The sequence below is a fragment of the Dioscorea cayenensis genome, chromosome 9, assembly GCF_009730915.1.
Source record: "Dioscorea cayenensis subsp. rotundata cultivar TDr96_F1 chromosome 9, TDr96_F1_v2_PseudoChromosome.rev07_lg8_w22 25.fasta, whole genome shotgun sequence".
NCBI classification, from domain to species: domain Eukaryota; kingdom Viridiplantae; phylum Streptophyta; class Magnoliopsida; order Dioscoreales; family Dioscoreaceae; genus Dioscorea; species Dioscorea cayenensis.
The window spans coordinates 25,062,349-25,072,983 of NC_052479.1; positions in this window are offsets into that span (position 1 = coordinate 25,062,349).

Consider the following 10,635-nt stretch of genomic DNA (forward strand, 5'->3'; position numbering starts at 1 on the left):
GCCAACCTCCATGAATTCAAGTCATTGCAATGAGTTGGAGGGGCACATAGGCAGTCACATTTGCGCATCCCGACTTGTGCATTGATAACAAAACTCTTCACCAACGAAGCCTTTGATTGAAGAAGAGCTGTGATCTACGGCATAAACGTGTGCCCGTTTATGTTACCTCAATGAAAAGTATGGAATTGGGAGTGTTTTGGCCGAGTATTGTAGCAGGTACTGTAGCAAAACACAGTAGCAAGTACTGTAGCAGTTGGGAGGCCGTCGGCTAGGGTTTGGAGAGGCTTTTGGCAAGTCTTTCGAGAGGTTTGAGGGATTCGACACCGAGATTCGTTTGGAAGAAGGTTATTGGGGGAGCTTTCGTCGGCATAGATCTGGCGAGGTGTGCCCTAAGCTGGACGAGGGACCTTTGGAAAAGACTTGGCTACTCCTCAAGACCATCGACATGACTACCGAGGGGGTTTTCTTATGGAACACTTGTTTTTACTTTTGATTTCATTTTTGATTGTATTGTGCTCCATAGAGAGCTAAACCCCCTAGTGGGTACTTAGATTTTCCAAACCCTAGGATGTTATTGTTTCATTGATCTTTTATTATGATTTCCTTAATTGATGTTTTAATTGAGTTCCAATCTTGAGTGCTTATGGAATGATTTCTCCCTTAGAGTGACACTAGGGTTGAGAGTCCATCTTGGTAACCATTGTAGATGAGTGACACACTACGAGGGTTAGACATTGCTTGATTAGAGAGGGTTGAGAGGGTGAGTCGAGATGTAGCGGAGCGTCCCCTTTCCCCTCCGGTGTGATTTATCCTACCTCCATTTCATTGAGTTCTTTGCGGTCACAATAGAGTGAAGTTCTAGAGGATGAACTCCGCTGGGGCTTAGTTGCGCAAGTAACAGAGTGAAGCGTTGAAGTGACTCTAGTGTCTGGGGCTTAGATGTGACTTGGGGCCTTTTGTCTGGACCAAAGGGTTAGGTCTATATATAGGAAGAGTGTTTATCACTTGGATTCCCTAGAACTCCATGCAACTTTACACAGTGTGAGGTGTTGAGACTGAGCGATTTCTCCGCCGGGACATAGTATAGAGTTAGTCACGGTTGACCTTAGATTTGGGACCGTGTGCTTAAGGATTTCCATGACTCATTGAGCATTGATTAGGAAGCATAATAGTTGGTCTTGCACTTGAAACATTAATCCTAGGGGGAGCATTGCCCGAGTACCCCACTTCTATCGATTGCCTTACCTCTCACTTACTTTTGCCTCTTATTCTTGTTTCTTTTAATCTTTGTTTTCATTACATTTTATCGACACTATCATTGTTCACTTTCACGTGGTTAAGTAGCAATTTAAGTATTTCTACTCTCTACTCCCTATGGATACGATACCCCACTCACCTGTGATTTATTACTCGACAAACTCGTGCACTTGTGGATCACACACAAGGTGCGTTGTCAGTGTATTTGTGTTCTTTTGTGCATGTAGGTTTATGGAGACAAATATAGAAGAAAGAAGCCAAAGTAGATTGTGAGTACACTTAGTTGATGTAATCTTGGAGTGAACAAACGTGAAGACACAAGTTGTGCACAAAGACATGTGAGTGTGTGCCAAGCTCCGTGGTGTTCAAGGAAATATGCAAATTGGAGAGACACAAAGGCAGTCACACTCATGTGTTCCGACTTGTGCTAAAACTAGCAAGATTGTCATCAAATGTGCTTTTGTTTGAAGATATAATGCAATCTACAGCGTAGACGTGTGCTTGTTTATGTTGCCTCAATGAAAAGTGTGGATTTATGATTAAAAACCCTAGGATGATGTCGTTTCTTTGACCTTTTATTATGCTTTCTTTAACTGATGTTTTAATTGAGTTACAATCTTGAATGCTTGTTTAGTTGATTTTCCATTAGAGTGACACTAGGGTTGAGAATCCATTTTGGTAATCTTTGTGGATGAGTAACACACCATGAGGGTTAGACAATACTAGATTGGAGAGGGTTGAGAGGGTGAGTCGAGAGGTAGCGGAGCATCCCCTTTTTCCTCCGATGTGATTTATCCTACCTCCACGTTCCAAGAGTTCTTTGCGGTCACAATAGAGTGAAGTGCTAAGAGACGAACTCCGCTGGGGCAAGTTGCGCAAGCAATAGAGTGAATCGTTGAAGTAATCCTGAGTATCTGGGGCTTTATTATGACTAGGGGTCTTTCACCTAGACCAAAGCATTAGATCTATTTTAGGGAATAGGGTTTATCACTTGGAATCCCTAGAGCCTAAAGCAACCTAGCACAGTGTGAGGTGTCGAGACAGAGAAATTTCTCCACTGGGGCATGGTGTAGGGTTAGTCACGGTTGACCTTATGTTTTGGGACCGTGTGTTTAAGGATCTCCATGACTTATTAAGCATTAGTTAGGGAACATAATGATTGGTCTTTCACTTGAAACAATAGTCCTAGGGTGAGTAATGTCTGGGTGCCCCATCTATCGTCGATTGCCTTTCCTATCTTTTATTTGTGCCTCCTTCTTCTTTTCTTATTTCTATTTGCATTGATTCTTATTCACATCATTATCCATTCATCTTCACTCTAGTTAAATAGCAATCTTTATGTTTCTAATCACTATTCCCTGTGGATATGACTACCCACTCACCGCGGTATTATTACTTCGACAAACCCGTGCACTTGCCGTACATACACAATATGGCATTTGTCAATGGGGATGCTGCAGCGGGTTCACACCGTATGAGGGATCGAGTACTGTATATGATGACCTACTGATACTGCTATTGTTGCTGCTATCCCTCTCCTCCTACTACTGCCGCTACTACTCCATAGAGATCCCCACCATCACCACGTACTTCCTCGAGCCACACTAGCCAGGTTGTTTGTTCTGCTTTGGCATTTCAGTGGCTTCAAAGGAGTGTCATCAAGATCACCGAGTACTTGGGAATTTATCTGCCTCTCTGAGCCATCCTCCCCTATCCAATCACCACACCGGCGGGAGTAGACACTGTTGATAGGGCTGAGGACTCTATTTCATCTTCCTCCAATGATGCTAATTTTTCCTCTTCTGAGAGTGTTCCATTCTGATCATTGCGTAGCTACCTGTCTTTTCATTTTTTAGTTTTTGCACTTGTATTTCTTTTCTTATTTTGTTGGACTTGTGTGAATTCAATTAGTAGGGGGAGTTCCCTACTAAACTGATATTTTAGTTTGTTTACTTTTATGCACTTTCTTTCTATATTTTTAATTCTTATTTTCTTTTATTGATGTTTGGAATGTGGAGCTTCACTTATCTGTCTCTTGTGTCATCTCAAGACTGTTTTGGGGTTGAATTGCTATTGGAATGCACGTTGAGAGCAGTAACATCACTCTCCATATTCAGGAAAGCCATATAAACCCCTCTTTATTTTTTGTTCATCTTTTAATTTTATTGCATATACTTGTATATTGAGGACAATACACTATTCAAGTGTGGGGCAGGGTTCTTAATTTACTTTTATGGACGATTGCATGACTTAGGATGATCTATGATTGTATTGAAAGAAACTCTTAGGTCTAAGGGAGATTGTGTTTGTTGAGGTCCTTATTATGAGCCAAATTGTTTGCTCACTCATGTTTTGAAAACCTAGATCAGTTCACATCACCCTAGTCATGGAGCAACTTGTTTTGGGGTTGAATTTTTTTCAGAAGACTTGTGTGTTCTTGTTTAAGAAATAACTAGAAAGTCGGATTCCTCATAAAATGCCCCACCAGTTGCTTGTTTAAATTGTGTGAAAAGATGGTAGAAAGAGCTTTTGCCCTAAATGAGTGAAAGCCGCTCTTGACTAGTCGAATTTTGGGCATTACAAGTGTACATTTGATGACCTCTCGAGAGAAAGGGCTACCTTCAAGGTGGACGAAGTTACTACCCAATTAGTTTAATAAGAACTAAAGTCTCTATTCACTTGTTGACCCAGTGCCACATGGGGCACTCGACATAGGGTTCACGCACACACATATGGTTTTTGAAATAAGAGTGAGGTTTTTATTTGTGCATTCGTGATCTTGTCCTTAACTAGGAAAAAATTCCTCTAGAATTTAGAGATTTCTATATTAATGAGATTAGAGGTTATGCACTCATCCTTTTCTTTATATTGAACTGATTGTAATTGCTTGAGGACAACCAATGATTCAAGTGTGGGGGTATTTGATGAGTGCATTTCATATCATATTTTGCATACCTCTAATGCACTCTTTTGATAGTCTTTTAGAACCTTTTCTTTATGAATCATGCTGTTCTGGGTATGTTTGTATTTTGTGCAAGCTTTTAGGGCTCATAACACACATGGAGTGAAATCAGGAACAAAATCAACTAAGGAAGACAATTTCTATAAGTTGTCAATACAAGCACAGGTAGAGCACGGGCGTGACATTTCCACATGGTTTTCTATGAATGGGACTCCTCTACTTTTTAGCATGAACACAGAAAAAGCATGGGCCTGCTTACTCCCCGTGATTATCTCTGGATGGGAGTCTCTTGTTGTTTAAGGGGAAGCACAGTCTGTGTGTTCCTTTGATGGCCGTGCTCAAGATGAGCAAGGGGGAGCACGACCGTGCTCTCCCCATGATTATCTCTGGATGACACTTAGCCCTTTTCACTCAGAAGATCCAAGAAGAACACGGTCATGCACGTCTGAGCATAATCGTACTTAAACCGTATCGATCCCAAAAGTTTCTTTTTAACTCCCAGATTTAGGGTTTCTTGCTATCTTTGGTTTGGGAATCTTCTTCTCCAGCGGAGGAGCCTTCAGGAGAATGATGATCAGCCATCACCACAGGAGCTAAGGGGATCAAGGTTGAGCTAGAGACACTGGAGAAATAGGGTTTGTCCATTCAATGGAGTTCTTAATGTATAACTGAAGAGATCTTTTTAAAAGGGGGAAGTCATGATTTCTCTCTTGTTTGAATTTATCTTTTACTCTCAGTTGTACAAAATTCATGACGGGGCTAACCATTCCACTGTGCCTAGGATTGTGAACTATGTTGCTTCTTGTACTTTGACTACTTGTTCTCTAATGCCTATGGAGTTCTAAAGTGTTCTTTTGTATTTAATGTGTTGCATAACTTGGCATGCTTGATTTGCGTAGTTGCTTGTGTAAAACTCGGTGCTTGTAGATTACCATAGTTGTGATTAGACTTGGTAGTTGCAAAACATGGAATGTATGAAGCCCGTATTTATATTAGCAAAACTTGGCGTATTTGAGATTCATAAATGCAACAAAGCTTTTGAGCATCCACAAGGATCTTAGAACGTACCTTGGTAGGCATTAGACTCAAGTTAGTATCTCGAGTATATAATAATCATCCCGGGGCATTGCTCTCTTGTTATTGAAACTCAACCCTAGTCTACCTTGTTCTTCCACCCTTTAATTCTTTTCTTTTGTTTAGTAATTAATCTCTTCATCACATTTATCACATTTTAGATTGAATAGATATCAAAGGATCAACTAGTACTAGAAGTCCAATCCCTGTGGTTCAACAACCCTACCCCTCACGGGTACCACTATATTACTTATAATGATCAACGCTTTTGTGGAGAGTACATCAGTGATTACCTAGTGTCGTTGTAAAACTTGGCGTGTATGAAGCCCGTAGTTACACTTGCAGAACTTGCCATATTTAATAGCCATAGATGCAACATTGCTTTGAAGCACCCACGAGGATCTTAGGATATACCTGATAGACATTAGGGGCAAGTCAGTACACTATAGCACATTGGAATCATCATGGGGCATTGCTTTTTGTTGTTGAAGACTTGATCCCAGTCTACTTGATCTTTTCACCCTTATCTTTTTATTCTTGTTTATTTATTGTTCGACAAACCAATTCTTGTTCTAATAGACATTAGAGCGGTGATTAGTACAAGAAGTCCAATCCCTATGGTTCGACAACCCTACCCTTCGCGGGATACCATTTACTACTTGCTATGATCCATACACTCGCAGAGAGTGCATCAAGAACACACTCCCCTTCTAACATTCTAATGAAATATACATCAATTGGTCTCAAAATTTAAAGCTAAACATGCAACAAGTTTATCAAATCATAAAGGAACAAAAATGGTAGACATAAGATGATCATCATTTTATTCAAATGAACCTGCACTAAAACTATAACGAACAAAACTAAACTAAGAAGAAAAAGATTAAACAAACACTTGCATTGTCTCCCAATAAGCGATTGTTTTGCATAGCTAGCTTGATGTGCCTCTTCCTTACCTTATGATTGCTTGAAAAGTGTGTGCTCTTCCCAACTAAAGCTTGCATAGCTACTTCCCATGAACACAATTTTATTCAGCCAGGGATGTACTTTTGTTGGAGACTTGAACAATTTTACTTTAGGCCCCTCACGGAAACAATTTTTGTTGGGAATCGTTCAAGCTAAGCGTAGGTGGGTCCTTGGATGGTTTTAGCCTCCTACCCATATCTTCTTCAATTCCCATAACCTCTTTCTTGCATTTTTTTGGTTGATTAATTCCAAGGAAAGCTACTTGTTCCATTTCCCTAGGGTTTGATTTTTTTACATTTTCAACTTGAAAGAGACATGGCTTCAACAAACCTTCTTCTACAAGTTCCTCCTCACTAGCATGTTGTTCATTCAACCATTTATAATTCTCAAATTGGGGCTCTCCTCCTTCCATTTGATTCTCTACAACATCTTGTTCTTTCTCTCCCACTTCCTCATTGTTTTCACACAATTCCTTGTCATTTTCAAGAGGAACTTCTTCAACAAGTAGCTCAGTTTGGTACTCTAAGTCATGAATGGAGTCTTTCTGATTCTGTTGTAACATCTCAAAATCTTTGATTCTGGTTTCAGTTTTCTGGATAAATTTAGCAAACACATCCTCTAAGTTCAAATTTTTCTCTTGAGATTGTTCCTCAAAAGGAGCCACATCTCCCTGAACAAATCTTGCCAATAGATCTTCTAGGCTAGGATCATGCTCTTATGGTGGAATGTACTCTTTAAATCTGAATTGTGGGGTTTGCCATTGTTGTCAAAACACATTCCATGAGATGTTGGGGTAGCTCCAATGACTTGGATGATATGTGTTATAGTAGCGATAGCTTTGTTGTTGTGTAGAGACAAATTCATCAATCTTTGCATTGAGAGCTTCAATTTGAATGGACAAAGCTATGATTCAATCAACCATCCTTCAAGTTCCTTGCACAAAAAAGTATAAAAAAAAGTAAATAAAATAAGGTAAAATAAAATAAGGTAAAATAAAATAAAATAAAACAAAAGAAAAATTAATGGCTAAAGAGATGAAAAAACAAGTGTTCCTAATATCACTATTCTTCCCCTGCAACGGCGCCAAAAACTTGTTAAGGACGCAAGTGTACATGCCAATCACATAATAAAGTATGTGTAAAGCAAAGTGTCGGTCCACATGGAAAAAAGTGAATACTAATAATAATTCTAATTCCGAAAATTAGCCTAACTAATGAAGTGGTATGTGTGAATAAAAAGAAAGCAAAAACTAAAAATATGAAAATAAAACCAGAGAGAAATCAAGGGAAGAGACGATGTCTGGGCATAGTATCCATCTAGAGTTATGACCCGATCGGTTTCTAGAATTATACTAAACCCAGATTTCTCAGGGGAAGAGTAACTGAATAGGTGCAGAGCTGATACAAATATCCACATAATCGCATTAACACTCTATGAAACCTAACTGTGAGCTAATGACAATCTATTAAGTAAATAATCTCCACCAAAGAGAGAAATTACCCCTAATCCGAATGCAGAGCAAAAATGCGATTTTTTCTAAACTCTACTCCACATGATTGCTAAGAGCACAAAGATTGCCAATAACTCACTCAGGAGAATTGAGGGAGACAGAGTCTCTAAAGTACCCTATACCCTGGCTTACTCACAATCCCGCTATAATCATGGTATGCCTATGCTAGGTGGGTATTTTTACTAGTCATATAGCACATCAAACATGATAGCTTGGGTTTTCGCCTCGTTAGCAACCAAGCATTCAAACATACAATTAGATTCAAATAGATATGATTGTAATTAAGAAAACAATTTAAGCATCAATGATCCGACAACCAATGTCAATCAAATGAACCCTAGAGTTCAACTATACCCAAACACCATGAAAATTAGTTCTCCATCATTGGAGAACAACAATCCAATCCAAAGGAATTAAAATACATAAAGAGAATAACAAAACTCCCTCAAATCACACAATCTCCTTGGATGAATGAAGTTCTTCGAAGATTCCCCAAAATCACCATCGAGATCTCTCCATGAATGGCTCCCTTGAAGCTTTTAACCTTCTCCTAATCTTTTCCTCTTGCTTTCTTCTTTCTCCTGTAAGATATGCGATGAAAGCCCCAAAATCTCCGCTAAAAGGACAGGCAAAGAGTAGAGAAGAAGATACCCCCAAAAGCCCTAATTTAGGCTTTCTATAACTCAAGAATCAAGGGATCTTACGGTCGCTATAATAACTCTTATGGCCATAATAGTTGCCCGTAAGGTTCTCTGGTTGAGGCTTATGGCCGTAATCAGCCCTGTAATAGTGTATCTAAATAGTGATTTTCTACAGTAATCATGAACAGTGTACGGCTACATTACCCGAGGCTTACAACCGTAACCTTGTTATAAGGTTCTCGGGTTGGAGCTTACACCCATAACAGTGCCTATAAATAGTGATTTGCCACGATAACATGAACATTGCACTGCTACAATAGCCGCACATAATAGCACTTATAAGCTCGCCCGTAAGTCACTCTAAAAGCTCTATTCTTCTTCCAACATTAGTTCAAATCACCTCAAACTTGTTCCTCTTGATCAATATGTCCTCATTCTAGCCTGAATAAGAAATAGAAGTGAATTAAGCACCAATTCAATCATATATTCAATAATTACATGCCAAATAAGTGTACAAATCGACATAAAATACATGCATATTGTACACTCATCAAATAGTCAGGGAAATAAACAATGTCTGATCATAGAATCCTTTCAAGGTTTTATAAATAACAGAACAAAGGTTGTCTAAGTATACAATCCTATAAGAACCAAGAGGTTTGATAAATCATATTAAACCCTTCTTTCAAGGGTGAAGTGTAACTGAATCGGCACAAAGCTGATACAATCATCGACACACTTGCATTAACACTATGTGAAACCTCAATGTGAGCTAATAAAAAATTCTTAAGTAGGTAATCTCTCTTATGAGGAGAGATTACCCATAATCTGAATACAAAATAGAAATGAAATTTCTACTAAAATCTATTCCACATGATTGTAAAGAGCACGGAAATACTCATCAACTCACTTAGGAGAATTTAGAAAGATGAGATCTCCAAAGTACCCTATTTCTAGGCTTACTCACTAATGAGTGTACAACATTCATATATTTTATATCACTTTGTACACTAATTTGGTATGAATTAGAATCATATTATGGAATTCGATGTTAAATAAGTTTAGAGATGAGTCAACCCTCAAAGAAGAGCAAAAGTGAGAGTTCGTCTACAGGTGCACTTTCAGTTGGTTTCTTCAGGGTTCCCCTGAGTCAGCCCAGTGGACAGCAGAGCTTAGTATCTTCTGGCAGTGTGATGGGTACAGGATCAACAAGAACTAAGAGACAGTGTTGGGATTGCCATAGGTTCCATGATGGGCGTTGTTCAGAGCCGTGAAGATGTTACCAATGTGGTTAGACAAGTCACATTAAGTCACCATGTTTAGGGTTATACTTTGTTGATCCTACTCCAGAACTTGTTCTAGGCTGTTCGAATCTAAACTGGGATACCCAATCTACAACTCAAGCGCAGGCCACCGCCACCAGATCTGTTACTGCTAGCAACGTTCCATCACCAGGAGGATCACATCTACACACCAGATCTCAGACAAGGATGTTTGTCCTGCCGAATAAAGAGCCTGAGTGTGGACCAGACATGTCTATAGGTGTAATTCCTATCCCTTTGGGTTGTTGCTCTTGTGTTTCTTGTTTGTTTGATAGCTCAATGTTTCTGAGTTATCTTGTTTTAGTGGAGGAGTGGTAGTAGAGGCAGAGTTGTTCCTTTACAGAGTTAATGTTTTGTTGCCATCCTGGATAGGAGGGTCTTGTTAGTCTTTTTTCTTCTTTAGTTGTTCTTAGAAGGAAATTTCGAAGACGAAATTTCTTTAAGGGGGTTAGAGTGAGGTATTTCGGTTTTTTCTTTCTTATGTAGAATAGTTTATTTCATGCTTTCCTAGTTTGTTTTCTTAATGTCTTGGTGGAATTCTTTTTTGTTTTTAGTTCAGGGATTCTTGCTGAGAGTTTTGGGCATTTTTTTTAGTGTTTTAAAGGTGCATGTGCTGTGTACAGGCCGCATAGAGTGTGTGCAGCCTGTACACAGGCCGCATAGCCCCTCCTGGGCCTGTGCGGTTTGGTGTGTGGGCTGCACACCAAGCCACACATCCCAAGCAGTGGGTGTGTAGCCACTGTGTGGACCACACACCAGGCGCTCACGCATGGTTTTGGTCTTTTTAAGCATGTTTTGATGCCTTTTCATGCACTTTCTTCTCCCTAACTCTCCCCTTCTCTTCTCCTTTCATTCTTGCCCATTCTTGGGAGCCTAAAGGCTAGTATTGGAGTATTTTCTTGG